The sequence below is a fragment of the Stegostoma tigrinum genome, chromosome 6 (genome assembly GCF_030684315.1).
Source record: "Stegostoma tigrinum isolate sSteTig4 chromosome 6, sSteTig4.hap1, whole genome shotgun sequence".
Taxonomy (NCBI): Eukaryota; Metazoa; Chordata; class Chondrichthyes; order Orectolobiformes; family Stegostomatidae; genus Stegostoma; species Stegostoma tigrinum.
In genome coordinates this window covers 105,806,243-105,825,049 of record NC_081359.1, presented here as the reverse complement: position 1 = coordinate 105,825,049, position 18,807 = coordinate 105,806,243, and the positions used below count along the sequence as shown (strand labels likewise).

At 41.2% G+C, this 18,807-nt stretch overlaps 1 protein-coding gene across 6 annotated transcripts in view; it reads right to left on the bottom strand.

Annotated features, from left to right (window-relative positions):
• pak1 (p21 protein (Cdc42/Rac)-activated kinase 1) overlaps positions 1–18,807 on the bottom strand; it is a 213,678-nt gene that overhangs the window by 128,098 nt on the left and 66,773 nt on the right. For 2 of the 6 annotated variants that reach the window (XM_048532346.2, XM_048532350.2), the window contains exon 1: positions 2,915–3,100. The exons of 1 other annotated variant lie outside the window; for it this stretch is intronic. The gene's annotated coding sequence lies outside the window, so the exon portion shown is untranslated. Of the gene's footprint in view, positions 1–2,628; positions 2,771–2,914; positions 3,101–18,807 lie in introns of those variants that run through there. 3 more of the 6 variants (XM_048532348.2, XM_048532353.2, XM_048532349.2) reach the window with 3 other exon arrangements.

The window sequence follows — 18,807 nt, the reverse complement described above, 5'->3', positions numbered from 1 at the left end:
CAGCATTGCATAGATGCTCAATCGAGATGCTGGACTGTCAAAAATCTATCCAACATGCCACAGAGCACTTTGGCAGGTATTCTCAACAGGAGGGTGTGATTTCATCTCTACAATCACTGTGTAGTGGTAACTCCTACTGACATTCACAAACAGTTATATTTGCTACAGGGAGATTGGGCAGGATGAGATCAAATATATTTCCCCCCTCCTTGTTGGTTCCTCTACTACTGGCCACAGGCCCCATTGAACAGTGAAGTCCTTTCAGACTTGACAAGCTTGGTCAGTAGTAGTACTCCTGAACACTTCCAGTGTAGGATGTCGAAGTCCGCAACCAAGAGCCTATGCCGCTGTCACTCTATATGCACACTCAGTGGTGTTTACTTTAGAAGAAAGCTCATTCATCATCTTGGAAAGTGGTGTTTAATAGTAAATCAGCAGGTAGGTTCCTTGGCTGTATTTGCACAGATGTCTTAAGATTTTATAGGTTCTGGAGACAATGAAGAATCCCAGAGTAACTCCTTCCTGACTAGGCTCCCATTTCCGGGTAGACCCAGGGATGGCTATGATATAGGAGATTGTAGGATCTGACTCTCGGAGAATTACTATGTCAAACTGTTTCTTGACTCATCTGTGGGGCAACTCTTCCAATGGTGCCACGAGCACCCAGATATTGGTGCCACAAGCACCCAGATATTGGTGCCACAAGCACCCAGATATTGGTAAGTAAGACACAGCAGGGTCAACAGGTCTGTGCACCTTTGGTGCTTCTGATGTCTTGGTCATCCAGCCTTAGCCTTTTTTATAAGGCTCTGTTCCAGTGAAATAGAACCGAATGGCTTGTCGGGCTATTTCAAAGGCTACTTGAGAGAGTGTATTGGGTGGGTCTGGACTCACACTGCAGACCTGGTGAGGATGGCAGATTTTCCTTTTTTAAAAAGGGACATTTGTAAGCCAGGTGGTATTTAACAAACAAACAACAACACCATTAGACAAGTTTTTAATTCCAATTTATTAATTGAATTCACCATCTGCTGTGGTGGGATTTGAACTCAAGTCTTCAAAGCATTAGTCGAGGTCACTGGATTATTGGTCCAATGGCAATACCGCTGCAAAAGACATACGCTTTGTGCCGGGTTTTCTTGATAAGTTTCAAAAGTACAGATTGGCTGACTGCTCTTGCGGCACAGTGGTAAGGTTCCTACCTCTGGACCAGGAATCCTACTTTCAACACCCGCCTACTCCAATGGTGTGCCATAAACTTAGTTGGTCAGTTTGAATAAAGATATCCAAACCTCACAACAAAAAGCATCATCAGATTAGCTGTAGACAGTTTGTGGTCACCTTCTGAAAATGAAAGTTGCTATATAAATGCAAATTTTTCTTTCTTTCATAAACATCAAAATGATACAACTTTGTACAATACATCAGACAGGCAATGAATTAACACACAACAGGCACCCAGTGTATGCAGAAATATTTGCCTCTCAAACCCATCTCCCAAAAAAATGCAAAAGCTCCACAAAACAAAACCAATCCAGTTTCTAACCAGTATCTGAACAGAACAGGAGTTGCATACACAAACCGACGTTCAGAGTGAACGCGAACAATTCAGCTTGACAAACTGAGATAACAAAGCGTTGAACTGGATGAACACAGCTGTGTTCATCCAGCTCTACACTTAGTTATCTCGGATTCTCCAGCATCTGCAGTTCCCATTATCTCAGCTTGACAACCCGTCGTATTAAAATATGTTTGTAAGGATTTGTGTCTACATGTACACCTTGTGGATACGCACTTGTTTCTCACAAGCTGAATAAAACCAAGTCCAGTATAAATGCAGATCCAGCAGTGGGATGTTGAGAGGAAGAGATGCGTGAAAGGAGGAGGAGCAAACAGAAGAGAGAAGAAAGGAGAGGTAGATAAGGGGAAATAAAGTGAGGCGAGAAGCAAAGAGAGAGGGTGAGGAAAGGCACAGGAAAGATAAAAGGGCAACAAAAATAAGCAAAAAAAGGTGACAAAAGAGATAAGTGAAAACAGGGAAACAAAGGAAATAGACAGGGAATATGCAAAGAGAAAAAGAGAAAAAAAGAGAAGAGAAAGGAGTGGAGTGGAGTGGAGAGGGACAGGCAAATAGAGAAGTGGACTCAACCAAAACACGTTTTCAATCTGCAGTACTAATTACTGTGATACGGTGTTAGCATTTTCACCATAGCTTCAGCAATGATAAAGAATGAAGAATTTTACCGTTTTGAAATAAGTTTACTTTAAACATGAACCAAATAAACAGCAACAGATGTAGACATTAAATGTGAAAACACCCAAATATTCCTTTTAATTATTCCTTCGCACTGCATTTGCAAGAGGCCAAAAATAAGCAGCTGCATTCCTTGAAGTGTGGCCTACAGCGATTGAGTAAATTACAGAACTTTGTGTGCTGAACTCTTCAATCAAGTTCAGGATCAGGAAATCTATTCAAATTCCCTCATGCTAAAAATCACCCTACTTCAGGAGCAGAGTTCAACAAAGCACTTCTGTACGAGACACTAACAATGTTACCACATTTGCAAGCAGCATACACATTACTCCAGCTACTGGCAGAACATAACAATAAACAAATTTACATATTACCTATGATTAATAGTTAATTCTTTCCGCTAGACTTCAATGCGAGGCAACCTAAGTCAGGCAGTGAAGTTCAGCATCACATAATATATATGAAGACCGTCCTCTCGCACAGATAGTTGTCACCTGCATGGCCAGCACCTTTTCCTCATTTGTCACGTGAAGCAACTGCTTATTAATCACAGCAACATACATCATCACCTTTACCCCAGCCCCCAACGGTAGCCTAGCACTGACAGCTAGATCAGGCAATACAAACACTCACAGTACTGCCTGAGAATATGAGCCTTACCTCAACAAAGACTGAATCTTTACACTGCTGTGTAATTGTTCACCTATCCCACAATCTTCGCACAAACACACACAAGCTTCTTCCAGAAGGAACGAACCCTCACCTAAATTTTAAGTACTGTTTCTATAAGCTGCTCTTCTCTCTCCCTCTCCTGCCACAATTATCTGATACCGGTGTATAACACAAGTAACTGCACACAGTGCCTGGGACCTCCCAGACATGATGTCATATTCTGAGTGACTCAGATTGGTTGCGGAAAGAGAGAGCGAGAAGAAAGAAACCAATGCAGACATCTCGCCTGGCTCCTGTTTAACAGGGTCATGCTCTGAGCAAGCCGGGATTGGCTTTGTTCTGATCTAATTGCTAGTTAATAATGTGGATCAAGGGAAAGCGTATTATTTAAGAGCATATTTATAAAATGTATGCTACAACACACAAACCTTGAAGCTGAACTGAAGCTTCAGGTAACTCCTAAAGCAGACTACCTTTGAAATTTGAACCTTTGCACTGAAATAGCTTAGATATAGCATTCGAACTACTCCCTCCTGCCCCCAACTTCCCTTTTCACCCTCTACCATCCTTTTAATTCCCAACTCCATCATTCTTCATTCTGATTTGCAATCCCTGAACACCACATCACTAAATTAATCTAGCCCACCTACACCTCTTATTTTTTTGGTCCCTCTGCTCCAATCAATAAATCAGTTACTGGACAGCAAATAAGACGGAATTCCTGGCTTCTTTTCCACTTCTGACTCCAGGTTTTCTGAATTTGTTCTAGCCCTCCTGTGTTGATTTAACTCAACTAAATCTATCTTAGAATAAAATCATCAATTTGTCTCCACATTACTGGAGTTCTGAGGAGTGCACTCACTGCAGTAAATTTACCCCAATCCCTTGGGTATGACTGTGTGCAGAGGCAACCCATCTGGCATTTTACTATAGCTCAGGGCCTAAATGAACTGCACGACAATCATAATAGCCAATACAAAAAATATAAATTGCTAACCATCTTCCTCAAAAAAACCAGTCCATGCAAAAAAAGAGGCAATATCTTTTTAACATCTAAATTCAAGAAATACTTTTTGTCCAGGGGAAAATAAGGACCATTTGAAAGGATAGGATGTTATAATGTACATGGGTATCAACTCACTACATTTTAACAGAGTAGGCCAACCATTTCAGTGTCACACAGTTTACGACTGCAGCCTTGTCAATAGGCTGGTGTGTGATACAAAGGCACTTCCACCCCACTGTAAAGGGGTTAAGAGAATCTCAGCTGCTTGCAGAAGCTGGTTGCGCAAGTCAGCAAATGGCAAGTGCAGCAACAAAATCCAAAAGAGTACCTTTAAATGTAGTGAAACAATTGCGGGCATTTTATGGTAGCATTATTAAACAAAGCATATCATTGAGCTACGTAAGGAGATACAGTACAAGCCAGAGGACCAAAAGGTTCAGTAAAACAGGTATATTTTTAAGGAGCGTTTCAATGGAAGAAAGCTATGGAAGGGTCTGCGAAATGTTGGGTTGAGGCTCAAAGATGTTTAAAGAGAAAAAATATAGTCAAGACAAGAAAGTTGTATTCATTCAGTACCCATCAAGACAATTATAAAATGTTAAAAAGACACTGGGATAAGTACGGAATAGTAAAGGTTTAGAGGGATATGGGCCAGGAGCAGGCTGGTGAGACTAATTTAGTGTGGGAATGTACTCAGCATGGACTGTTTGGCCTGAGGGTCTGTTTCCTTGCTGTATGACTCTATGACCATGACCTCAGGACTTCTCAAACAGAACTTCACAAGTACTTTTAAATGTAGTCAGTTACTGATGTAACAAAGGAGCTGCAGCCATTAATTTGCCAGAAAAGTTAAAAAAACAAAAAAAAAGTGACAATGACAAGATGTGTTTTTTGAAAAAAAATCCTGGCTGAGGGACAAATGTTTGCCAGGAGACCAGCAGACAGCTCCCAGCTCCTTTAAAGAAACAGTACTGTGGGTGCTAAGCTAACCAATCTCAGCAAGACTTAAAGCATGGAAAAAGCACAATAATTTGCATTTACACCTTTAGACCCTTGAATGCAGTAAAATATCCCATGACATCCACAGGACAAACAAAAATTTGAGAGTTACATATGGAGACATCCTGACAGTAACCGAAAGCTTGGTCAAAGAACTGGGGTTTGTGGAGCATCATAATGACTAGCTACACTGCTTTAAAAAGGAAGAAATTCTAGAGCTCAGTACTTAGAAAGCTGAAGGCATGGCTGCCAATGATGGACTGAGTAAAATTCAGCAATATGCAAAAGGCCAGATCATTTAAGGCTGGAGAAGGTTACAGACCTTTGGGCAAGGCCTTAGAGAAAACTGAAAACAAAGATGAGCATTTTAGAAGTGAGGAATTCTATAGCTACTAAACTTGTGAATCAGGAGAAGTAGGCCATTCAGCCCTTCAGGTTTTCTCATCACCCATTAAAATTATGGTTTACTTTATTATAGCCTCAACTGCATATTGCTCCCTACGCCGAATATCCACCAACTCCCTGTTTAAACTGTGACCCCTAGTTATAGTCTCCAATTCTATTACCAAACCAAGGGCATTCTTGCTCATGACCTAGCGACAACTTCCATTTGTATATATAGTGTTTAAGACAAAAAAAAGAGTCAGCAGCTAATTTTACTGAATTTTTTTTGCATTGATGCAATGAAAGGAATACATCAACGCTCTACTACAATGTCTGTTTACCTCACACCTCATTGAAAATAAACTGCTGGTATTTATCTTAATAAACTAAATGGCCATTTGGCAAAGTGGTGATGGCAACCCCTCTGCTACTCCCACTGAAACATCATCAACCCTCTAGGAAGGAGAAGGAAAAATGGAAAGAAAATCAAAGTGAAATGCAACAAGCTAACTCAGTCACTACTTGAAAAATGTAGTCTGAGGAAAGGGAATAGCATGGGACATGAACTCCAGCAGGCTCTGACACAAGCATGAGATCATTGCTGACAATGCTATGAATAAAAGGGGAAACAAGTTTTGTACATTTCCCTTCAGCTATTACTCATACCCTAGGACCAAACCCTGCTTTCATATAGGAGTAATCTCTGAAGTTCAACCTTATGCAGGCCAAACTCTTCACTTAATGATGGAAGATTTCCAATCCGAACATTCAATACTACCTGTCAAACTGTAACTTTACAATTTAAAATCATATTTAAAGTCAAAAGGGCTTTTTAAAAATAGATTAAGACATTTGTTTGAAGAAATAAACTTTGAGCCACTCTCCCTTAAATGAAGATGCCAAAGTCCATGCTACATTGGGTTGTAATGTTTACACAGAGTGACGTGGCTTTTCCTGAATGAAGATATGAACATGAAACCAAGCCCAGGTTACACAACCAAAGGACTTCCACCAAAATGCAATTTTAAACTGAAGAACCTCCCCTGTCTGAAGCACTTCGAGGAGTTCAGGCACTTTTAAAAGAAAATTAAAAACATTCAAGGCTGAATAAGTTCACTAAATACTCACTGGGCTGGTTTGTGTTTTATATGTGACTTATTTACGGAGCCGCCCTCCAGTACTCATTCACGTAGAGGATGAAGAAACTATGGCAGGATCTTCCCTTTCAGCTGAATAAATAAGATCACTTTGCACTAGGGAGTCACTTGGGACACAGAAGGGGTCCTTTCAGCCCATCAAGACTATTCTGAAGACATATTCCAAGCACCCTGGCTAATTATCATCACCCAATCAAAATTACGACAAGCAGATCAACTTCTGTGGCACCTTTTGCAAGAGATGGGCTGAACTGTTTCCTTCATTGCAACAAAGAATGTACTTCAAGAGCACTTCATTTGCTGCAAAGTAGTTTTGGATATCCTGAATTCATGCCACACAGTATATAAATGCAAGTATGTTCTTTCTTTACCAACAATCTTAGAGAAAAAGGAGAATGGTAAGCAGGCACCAAGTCTGCCCAAAACCCCATCCCTCCTCTCCTGGCCTTGCTAAAGTGGGGGAAGGTGAGGAAGGAACAAAAGAATTTACACTCAGTGCCTGGGCTGATCTTCAGGCCCTTATAAAAACTCCTTCACAAAATCAAATTGATAACTTTCCAAGTGCAGGCACTGTTCTTACATTGGCAAAAATCAGAGGAGCTCATGAGATAGTGACTAACTGGGAGATCCCAAACCACCTCCCTGTTCTTCAGACATCGTCGTGGAATCTTTTGCATTCACCTGAAGGGTTTCATGTTGATGTCTCCATTCTCTTACAGGTCTTGCTTTTTTTTTTAAAAAAAGTGAAAAATATACTTTATTCACAAAACAAATCTTTGTCTATATGCATTGCAGAACCAAATTGCTTTGTGACAGTTGCACATCAAAACAAACACTGATGCTGGGATATCAGATTGCTTAAAATCTACCATGACGTTTAGGCCACTGACCTAGAACTGCACGGAGATAGAAGTATTGTCAGAGCGAATTAACAAAGACATTCTTCACACATCACGTAAATCAGCAGTCAGGAGATTCAGGGATAAAGTAGGTAATAACTCTGGAAAGGTTTAAACAACTTAAAGCTCCAACAAGGTAGAATCATTAAGACTGTTAATTCTAAAGCTGACATTTTGTATCTTGCCAAAACACTTTTGCCAAAATTTTGCCGTTTGTCTTCCACTTCAGACCAAATCCTGCTTCACCAACACCCTTGCATTAATGCAATTACATTGCCTTTCATTCCAATAATGCTTCAATTTTAAAAATTCTGATCCTCCCGGTGAAACCTGTGGCTTTGTCTTCTATACGGCTCTGCATCCTCCAGGCCCTTATAAGACCCTGCATTCCTTCAACTCCCGCCTCTTGCTCATCCCCCATTTGCCCATTCTATCATTAGCAGCAATGTTTTCAGCCATTTAGATTCCACCACAATCAACTGATAGCAAAATTAAAAGATAAACAGGTATGGAACAACTGTATTACTGAGACATGGCTGCAAGGTGACCAAGGGTGGGGATTCAATAGTAAAAGATATCCAGCATTTAGGAAGGGTGGGCACAAATGAAGAAAAGAGGTGTGGTAGTCCAGATAACAAAGAATGGGAACAGTTTGGGTGAAGTTAAGAATCAGCAAGGTTCAGTAAATGTTTGCAAGAATTATTCTAAGTCACCCAACATGAGGGGCACGGTACTGAATCAAGAGATTAGAAATAGCAAGAGTAATGGCGTTATCATGGGTGAGTTGAATGTACGTAAAACTGGGTAAATCTAATGAATACAAATAATGTAAGGGAATAGAAAGCATGGGTCCAGGGAGAAACTTCAGTTATGAGGAAAGAATGCAGAAATTGGGAACTGTGCTCCTTAGAGAAAAGGCAGCTAAGAGGAGATCTGATAGAAGCTTTCAAAACACAAACTGGCCAGGAACATTGGGGAAAAACTGCTCCCACTTGAATCAAGAACAAGAGATTTGCAAAAGTAACAAAACAATCTGAAAAAAATGTTTTCACACAAGTAGAACAGGCCTAGAGTGCATCACAAGGAATTATGGTCAAGGCAGGTTTGATAAGCTCAGTTGGCTGGACAGCTGGTTTGCCATGAAGAATTATGTTAACTTGGGGTCAATTCCTACATGAATTGAGGTTACCACAAAGGACTTTGTTTTTCAACTTCTCCCCTTACACAAGCAGCAGTGAACCTCAGGTTAAACCAGCACTAGTTGTCTCTCTATAACAAGGGAGCAGTTCCATGGTCTGGTATGACCATTGAGACTGTGCATTTAGGTTTCTGTTTAAACAATCCACGAGGTTATTGGGAAAGAGAAAGGGAATAGCACAAATTCATGGCATTTATAGTGATGGCATGAGGAACACAAAAAAAGTGTGGTGAAGCACTGAATCCCTACAGGGCAGAAGCAAGCCATTCAGCCCATCACATCCACATCGATCCTCCAAAGAGCACCCCATCCAGGCTTCCCTATTCCTGTAATCCTGCATTTTCCCCACAGCTAACCCACCTAGCCTGCTCATCACTGAACACAATGGGACAATTTAACATGGCCAATCCACCCTATTCTGTACATCTTTGGGACTGAGCCAAAACTAGAATATCTGGAGGAAACCCTCAGACATGGGGAGAACATGCGAACTCCACACAGACAGTTGCCTGAGGGCAGAATTGAACCAGGGTCCCTGGCACTGAGACAGCAGTGATAACCACTGAGCTGCCCATTGGGACAGTGTATTAAAAATTTATGGTAGTAGGCAGGCAATGGACAGTATTTAATGAATTAATATGCTGTTTATACATTACTTTAAGGCAGAAAAACCAAAACAAGAAAACTGAGTTAAATGTGGTTTAGAAAAAGAATTTAAAGATACAAAAAGAAATTGCTAAAGAAACTCAGGAGGTCTAGCAACATCTGTGGACAGGAAGCAGAGTTAGCATTTCAAGTCTAATGACCCTTCTTCAGAACAGGAATTTATAGATTGCATTGGATCAAAGAAAGTCTTATAAAATTGCCCAAAAAGTAGGAACCCAGAGGATTGGCAGCATTTTTGAAATCAAAAAATAACCGAAACTAATAAACAGAGAACTGAATCTGAATATCAAATAGCAAAAAAATTAAAAAACATTAAAAAGTATCTATTCACATGTAGAAAGGGGGAGAAAAGAGTGTAGCAAAGACAAAGATGGGTCTACAACGGAGAGGAAAAGAAATGTAATAATGGAAAATAGCAGATAAACCAAATAAATGTTTTTGACTTCATGTAGAAAGGTACAAGAAATCTACAGAAAAAAAGTGATCTGAGGGATAGGAAAAATGGGGAACTGAAAAGAAAAATCAGCATTAGTTTAATAGGCAGTATTGAGTAAATTCATTGGAATGAATGGACACATACCCTTAGAATATTATTGAAAGAGGTGGCTATAGAAATAGTGTAAGCATTGGCAGTCATCTTACAACATTCTATAGACTCCTAAACAATTACTGAGCTGCATTTGGCAGATAGTCATTGTACCCCTACTAATTAAGAGAGGAGGAGGACAGAAAATGGAGAACTATAGATGTGTTAGCATGGGGTTGGCAATCAGGAAAATACTAGTAAAAATGGTACTGATAATTTGATACTTAGAAAACAGCATCATCCCTGAAAAGAAAGAAAGCACAGCGACCAATTTACACGTATTTAGGCCTCACAAACAATGAGAAAGACCAATGACCTAGAAAATTAGTTTTTGATGGTGGTTAAGAGGTGAATGCTGGCCAGGACACTGGTGAATGTCATAGACCCATGACCAGAACAAACTAATAGGAGCCTTGGCCCCTCTGACAAAGTAGCACTTGCTTAGCATTTCACAAGAGGGTCAGCCTAGGTTCTACATGGTCAAGTCCATAACAGTTTAGACAGGAGCTGACAGTTTAAGTAAATGGGCAAAAAGTTGGCAAATGGAGCAAGTATAATGTGGAAAAATGTGAAGTTGCTCATTTTGGAAGGGAGAACAAGAGAACAGAGTATTGTTTTAATGCAGAAAGTTGCAACACAAAAGGGATTTGGAAGTTAACGGAATGTTAACCCTTATTTCAAAAGGGTTGGAGCATGGGAGTAGGGAACCATTAATGAAAATGTACAAGGTGCTGCTGAGACCACATCTGGAGTACTGTGAGCAGTTTTGGTCCTCTTGTTTAAGGAAAGATATCATTTTGTACGAAGTAATTCAGAGAAGGTTCACTAGAATGATCATTGGTATGGTGGGATTATTTTACAAACAAATATTAAACAGGTTGGAACTCTACTTCTTGGAGTTTAGTCAAATGAGAGGTGATTTCATTGAAAGACAGGGTTCTTAACGATCTTGGCAGGATAAATGCTGAGGCGATGTATCACATCAAGGAAGAGTCAAGAACCAGAAGGCATAATCTTAGAATAAAGGGATGCCAATTTAAGATTAAAATTAGGAGGAATTCCTCCTCCCGGAGGAGGGACTGTCTTTGGAACTCCTTGCCAGAGATTGTTGTGGCTGGGGGGTGGGGGGGGGGGTTGGTCCTTGTACACATTTAAGGCCGAGATCAATAAATTCTTTATCAGGTCAGGGAATTAACAGTTAAAGTGCAGTAAAAGTAGATGTGAGAGAGAGGAATAATCAGATCAGCAATGATCCCACTGAATGGCAGATCAGGCTCAAGGAGCCAAATGGCATACTCCTGTTCCTACCTCTCTGGTAGAAGGTCTTGAACTGGAAATCTTCATATTTGAGAAAAATTAGACTGAGAAAAAAAAAGGGCACAGCAAATTTTAAGACCAATAAGTGTATACATCAGGCCCCCAGATGACCTCGGCACTAAAAAGAGGAACACCAGCAATCCGCTCATCTAGGTCTAACTCAATAATATGAGCTATCAACAATCAGAAAACTGCCAAAAAACAGAAAGAACACAGCTAGCAAAAAGAAACTGATAAATTACAAGTTTTCATTAAATCAACAAAAACATAAACTGAGCATTCATGAAGCTTAACTGTATTTTATATACAATAATAATTACTTTTTTATGCCATAGCTCTAGCCTTTTTCACAAATCACAAATAGTAAGATTCCTCTGTCACTAATATGTGCTGTATCTAGATTGGGCAATTCATTTTGTACTTGCATCAACTTGCTTCTTCGCCCACATCTCCATGATGACAGGAATTACAGTTTCCAAAAAATTCATCCCTGATTCCAATAATACATTTCCAAATCAAATCACATGTTAGAACTTGGTCTTTAGTTAGAAAATGGGGAGAGCGTTTATGCAGAATAGCCCAAGAAGTGGCTTTGTTCTGTCCTGCATATCATTATACCTAACTCCCAATCTACCACTGCAATTCAATTCTTTGCCCTCACTCCTCAGTGCGGGAAGATCAAGTTATTTCTGAAGCCATACCAAATACAGTCAGATTGCACTTTAAGTCAGATAGACTGAACTGTCAAAGATCCAATTACGCATAGTAAGTCAGGAGTGGCAATCTCCTTTCAGTTGTTTCTAGTTTAATGTTCCTCCAGTCAGAGGATGACAGCCCCTGAAGCTGTTCGTACCTCGGCATAAATCAGCACCATCAGGAATAGAACAGAAGGAAAAGATATAGAGAGAGTGCCCAGAGGAACAATAATTATAATAAATATATGAATATAACTGGAAAAAGGTACACACTCTTTTTGGTGAGCAGTTGGCATCCCCACTGGGATGAATGACAAATAACTAAAGGCCATAAATTTGAGGACATTAAAACACAGAAGTCCCAATGTACCTTCCTTTGGATCCTCCTTTCCTGCAGACAACAGTTGACGGAGATGAGTTGATTCTACAGTATGTCTGGCCTTTGCATTCGCTACTATGCAGAAGTCAAGTAATTGGCATTCCCTCCGGCGATATTTGGGATACAGAGACAAGCATACAGCACCAAGTTTTTGCTTTGTTTTACATATAATCTTTTCCAAATGCAGGGACTGCACCTATTCCAAGGAAGCGTCGTAAACGTGTGTCCCAACTCTCTACAGAAGACTATACAAATTGCGTACCAACTTGCTACTGTGTGTTTATCTGGTTACACCCAAAACCACCTCAAAATTCCACCATTAAAATAGCTTTGGGCCATCATAGCTTGTTGCTCAGAAAATATTTCTAATAAGACAGGAGACTACAGAATATAAAAACCAAAAGAACTGTGGATGCTGTCAATTAGGAACAAAACAAAAGTTGCTGGAAAAGCTCAGCAGGTCTGGCAACATCTGTGAAGGAGAAAACTGAGTTAACTTTTCAGGTGCGTTGACCCTTCCTCAGGCTTCTGAGGAAGGGTTACCAGGCACGAAACGATTACAGAATCCAATTGCCTTCTACAAATTAAGAGCAGTTATAGGTCATTCTGTCCTTCAGGTCTGCTCTGCCATCAAATAACATCATGGCTGATTGAATTGTGGCCTCAATTCTGCTTTGCTGCCCACCCCAACACCCATCAACTCCCTTATTAGTCAAGAATCTAACTTTCACTGCTTTAAAAAAAATTCACGAACCTATCTCCACTCCTCTCTGTGGAACAGAGTTCCAAAGATTTACAACCTTACTAGAAACATCTGCTCACGAGTCTTACATTAAACTCTATTTTTAAATAGCATTCCCTACTTCCTGACTGTCCCAAAGCAGGAAGTATCCTTACAGTATCCAACCTGTAAAGTCCCTTTACAATCTTATGTAACAGCAACAAGTTCATCCTCATTCTTCTGGTCTGCAATGGATCCAGGCCCAGCCCGTCCATGCTTTCCTCAAGATAACCACACTCAGTATCCCAACTATCAGTCAAGTCAACTTTCCCTAAACAACTGGGTGGCATGGTGGCTCAGTAGTTAGCATTGCTGCCTCATAGCACCAGGGTTTTGGGTTTTATTCCTCGTGTGATTATATGGAGTTGGCACATTCTCCTACTGTCTGAGAGTTTCCTCTGGGTGCTCCAGTTTCCACCTACAGTCCAAAGACACGCAGCTTGGGTGGATTGGCCATGCTAAACGTGGGGTTATAGGATAGGTTGGGGAGGGGGGGGGGGGTGGGGTGGGCATGATCTGAATGGGATGCTCTTCAGAGGGTTAGTTTAAAATCAACAGGCTGAATGGCCTCTCCCTGCACCATAGGGATCCTATGAAACTGTACACATTACTCCAGACATGGTCTCACCACTACATCTGTACACGTAGCAAAGCATCCATACTGTATATTGCATTCCACTTACAATAAATAAAATGATCTATTTGCCTTCCAATCACTTTTTGCACCTTTTCCCCCTATTTGTTTGTGGTATGTAGGCATCGCTGGCTGGGCCAGCATTTATTGCCCATCCTAGTTGCCCTTGAGAAGGTGAGGATGAGCTGCTTTCTTGAACTGCTGCAGTCTGCCTGCTGTGGATTGAGCCACATGTTGTTAGGGAGGGAATTCCAGATTTTGACCCAGCGACAACAAAGGAAGGCGATATATTTCCAAGTCAGGATGGTGAGTGACTTGGACTTGTGCACTTACCTTCAGTAATTCGTGTGCACCTCAGAATTCTGGATTCTCTCCAGTAAAATAGCTCCATTCCTGTCCTGTACTTGCGGCTAAAGTGAAGTCCAATTTTCATCGGTTTTATACCATCTGCCATATTTTGGCCCACTCAACCTGAATTCTTTTTCAGGCTCCTTACAACCCTTTCATAGTTTACTGACCTACCGGTCTGTGTCATTGGCATAGTAACAACTATATGCTCAGTTCTTTCTTCCAAGTCATCTACATTGATAGTAAAATAATTGAGGCTCTACAACTGACCCTAATGGCACACCGCTCATGTCATCTTAAGAACCAGAAAATTATCTATTTACACTGACCGTGTTTCCTATTAGCTAACCAATCCATCCATTCAAGAATTCCTTCAAAACAATTTCAATTATTAAAAATGTTTATTTTGAAATATGTTGAGGACCTATCTAAAAGAAAGCAAGCACATTTTTTGGGCATCTCCCCGACCTTCAATGCTAATCAATTACTTTTATAAAGTCATAGATTTGTACAGCACAGAAACAGACCCTTTGTCCATGCCAACCAGATATCCTAAATTAATCTTGCCCCATTTGCCAGCATTTGGCCCATATTCCTCTAAGCCATTCTTATTCGTGTACCCATCCAGAAGCCTTTCGAATGGTGTATTTATAGCAGCTTTGACCACTTCCTCCGGCAGCTTGTTCCATACACCACCCTGTGCATGAGATAGGTCCATCTTAAATCTTTCCCTTCTCACCATAAACCTATGTTTTCTCATTCTGGACTGCCCTAACTTGGGGAAAAGACCCTGTTTATTCACCCTATCCTTGCCCCTCATGATTTTATAAATGTCTATAAAGGTCACCCCTCAGCCTTTGACACTCCAGGGAAAATAGTCCCAGTATCTTCAGCCTCTGCCTTTGCTCAAGCCCTCCAACCCTGGCAACATCCCTGTAATTTTGTTCTGCACGCCTTAGAGTTTCACAACATCTTTGACTTTGTTTTGTAGAGGGACACAGAAGTAACTCAAACATTAAGATGCCACGCAAAGGCAAGTGACCACTTAGCTCTTTATGGTTAGTTCTAAGTAGGACAATTTCTAAACCAGAAGGATCCTGTGCACAAACTGGCCTTTGACTGGAGCCAGGGTGATGGGGCAGGGAATTTAAAATCGGGGTCCTCCGAACGGCATAACTCCCTCAATCAATTTCTAGTCATCATTTCCTACAAAGTAAGAACGTGTGGATATGGAATAGAAATAACGCCAGATTCAATTCAGAATCTCATCTCACTCTCACACCAGCTCTGCCCCCACCCTCCCCAGAATTTGAGATTAAAGCTTAGAAATTGGAGAATGATCAATTAGCCACTGATCAACTAAAATCACAGAATTGCACTTGTCATGAGTTCAGAGCCTTCAGGCTGAGATGAGAAGATTAATTAGCTTCAAGAAAGATATATTACAAACAAAAACAAATTGCACTCAATGGTAAATCTTTTCATATGGCTAAAACAAACTTAAACAAAAAAGGTTTATTCACAATAGACACAAGTTTTTTTAAAAAGCGACAAAGTGATCAATGAAGTGTTGAAAAAGAAACACACAGATGACCGAGCAGGTTCAGGTCAAGAAAAAGTTAATTAGATCAAGAGTGAGCAGATCAATAAAATCAGCCTGGCTCAGTGATTATCTGCTATGCTTACTTCAGACAGGAATGTAGCATAGAGGCAATGTCAGTTTTACAGCACCATTAAAATGCGGAGACAGTAACGACAGAATTTCAGACGGAGAATAGACTGAGCACACAAGAGTGATTGGAATGTTCACACGTGTGCAAAACCTAGCAAGAATCATTTAGTAATGATTAGAAGCAGGAATTCCAGCTATCTTTTCCCCTGCTGTGCCCCAGGAACACTGAAGCCATACGTATGACTCAGTACAACACCAAAAGCGGACAATTTAAGATTAAGACAACCACAGGAGGAAGTTGCACTCACTTACATCAAAAGAAGTGGTTCACAACAGTTTGCACATTTTGTTTGCTGATATAATCATGACTGCACCTTAAAAAGGGCCTTTTAAACGAGGAGACATTTAGTCACCAAAAAAAGTGGGGCACTTATGAAATTCACTTCCACAGAAAGCAGTTGAGGCCAAAACATTGAACGTTTTCAAGGAGGAAGTAGATATAGCTCTTGGGGTTAAAGGGATCAAATGACACAAGGACAAAACCAGGAACAGGGCATGAAGGATATATGTTCATCCTCTCTGATGAAGGGTCTAGGCCCGAAACGTCAGCTTTTGTGCTCCTGAGATGCTGCTTGGCCTGCTGTGTTCATCCAGCCTCACATTTTATTATCTTAAACAGGGCATGAAGTTGGATGGTCGGCTATGATCATATTGAATGGTGGAGGACGGTCAAATGGCCTCCTCTTGTTCCTATTTTTTATGAAAATGCAAGGTTATTTATCCCATTGAGCAGTTAACACAGAAGGCTAGTACTCACTAGCAAAGGAACACCAGCATATTCATAGAGAAGTAGTCATGGGCTGTGATTAGAGGAAATTTCTAAGAAATTATGCAGAGCAAATTTCTAACCAAGAAATGGAACTGGTCAATGTGGAGGAAGAAACCCCATAACTACCTGCTCTCTGGATAGCCACAGCATCAGAAAAGACCAGACCTTTTTCTTTTAAGCAAAAAAGGACACAAGAATAATCTTGAATCAACACAGCCAGCTTCAAACAGAGGTGGTACTTTATTCCCTTTAGTACCTCACCTCCCTAAGACTCCCTCTCATTTCGAGAGTAATGAAGAAGTACACACAGAGAATGCTGGAGAAGCTCACCAGGTCTAGCAACACAATGTGACAGTGAGACACCGAGACACAAAAGAAAGGGCGAAACAAAGAACAAAGAAAATTACAGCACAGGAACAGGCCCTTCATCCCTCCAACCCTGCACTGATCCAAATCCTCTAAAGCTGGTCACCTATTTTCCAAGGATCCATACCCCTCTGCTCTCTGGCAATTCATGTATCTGTCTAGATATATATCTAGAATGATGCTCTCATGCCTGCCTCTACCACCTCCGCTGGCAACGCATTCCAGGCACCCACCACCCTCTGCGTGACGAACATTCCACGCATATCTCCCTTAAAAACTTTTCCCCTCTCACCTTGAAATCGTGACCCCTAGTAATTGAGTCCCCCACTCTGGGTAAAAGCTTCTTGCTATCCACCCTGTCTATACCTCTCATGATTTTGTAGACCTCAAAAATCAGGAACCCCCCCCCCACCAAAATCTCCATCTTTCTAATGTAAATAATCCTAATCTACTCAACCTTTCTTCATAACTAGTGCCCCCCATACCAGCCAACATCCTGGTAAATGTCCTCTGCACCCTCTCCAAAGCATCCATATTGTTTTGGTAGTGTGGCAACCAGAATTGGATGCAATATTCCAAATGTGGTCGAACCAAAGTCCTACACAACTGCAACATGACCTGCCAACTCTTGTACTCAATACTCTGTCTGATGAAAGAAAGCATGCCATATGCCTCTTTGACCACTCTATCCACCTGTGTTGCCACCTTCAGGGTACAATGGACCTGAACACCCAGATCTCTCTGTGCATCAATTTTCCCCAGGACTTTTCCATTTACCGTAGGGTTCACTCTCGAACTGGGTCTTCCAAAATGCATCACCTCGCGTTTGCCTGGATTGAACTCCATCTGCTATTTCTCCGCCCAACTCTCCAATCTGTCTATAGTCTGCTGCATTCTCCGACAGTCCCCTTCACTATCTGCTACTCCAATCTTCGTGTCATCTGCAAACTTGCTAATCAGACCATCTAGACCTTCCTCCAGATCATTTATGTATATCACAAACAACAGTGGTCCCAACACAGATCCCTGTGGAAAACCACTGGTCATAGCTCTCCGTTTTGAGAAACTCCCTTCTACTACAAACGGTTGCCCAGCCAGGTCTCCATCTATCTAGCTAGTACACTGTGGACCCCATGCGACTTCACTTTCTCCATCAGCCTACCATGGGGAACCTTATCAAATGCCTTACTGAAGTCCATGGATGTGACATCTACAGCCTTTCCCTCACCTATCTACTTTGTCACTTCCTCAAAGAATTCTATCAAGTTGCTAAGACATGACCTTCCCTGCACAAAGCCATGCTGTCTATCACTAATAAGCCCATTTTCTTACAAATATAAATAGATTCTATCCCTCAGTATCTTCTCCAGCCACTAACATCAAGCTCACCGGTCTATAATTACCTGGATTATCCTTGCTACCCTTCTTATACAAGGAGACATTAGCAATTCTCCAGTCCTCCAGGACCTCACCCACACTCAAGGATGCTGCAAAGATATCTGTTAAGGCCCCAGCTATTTCCTCTCTCCGGTCCCTCAGTAACCTGGGATAGATCCCGTCTGGACCTGGGGACTTGTCCACCCTAATACTTTTTAGAATACCCAACACTTTCCCCCCCGCCCCACCCATTCCAACTTGACCCAGAATAATCAAACATCTATCCCCAACTTCAACATCCATCATGTCCCTCTCCTCAGTGAATACCGACGCAAAGTACTCATTCAGAATCTCACTCATTTTCCCTGACTCCTCGCGTAACTTCCCTCCTTTGTTCGTGAGTGGGCCAACCCTTTCTCTAGTTAGGAACAAAAGCAAAAGTTGTTGGAAAAGCTCAGCAGGCATGACAGCATCTGTGGAGGAGAAAACAGAGTTAACATTTTGGGTCCAGTGACCCTTCCTCAGAACCTTTTTCCTTTCTCTAGTTACCCTCTTGCTCTTTCTGTATGAATAAAAGGCTTTGGGATT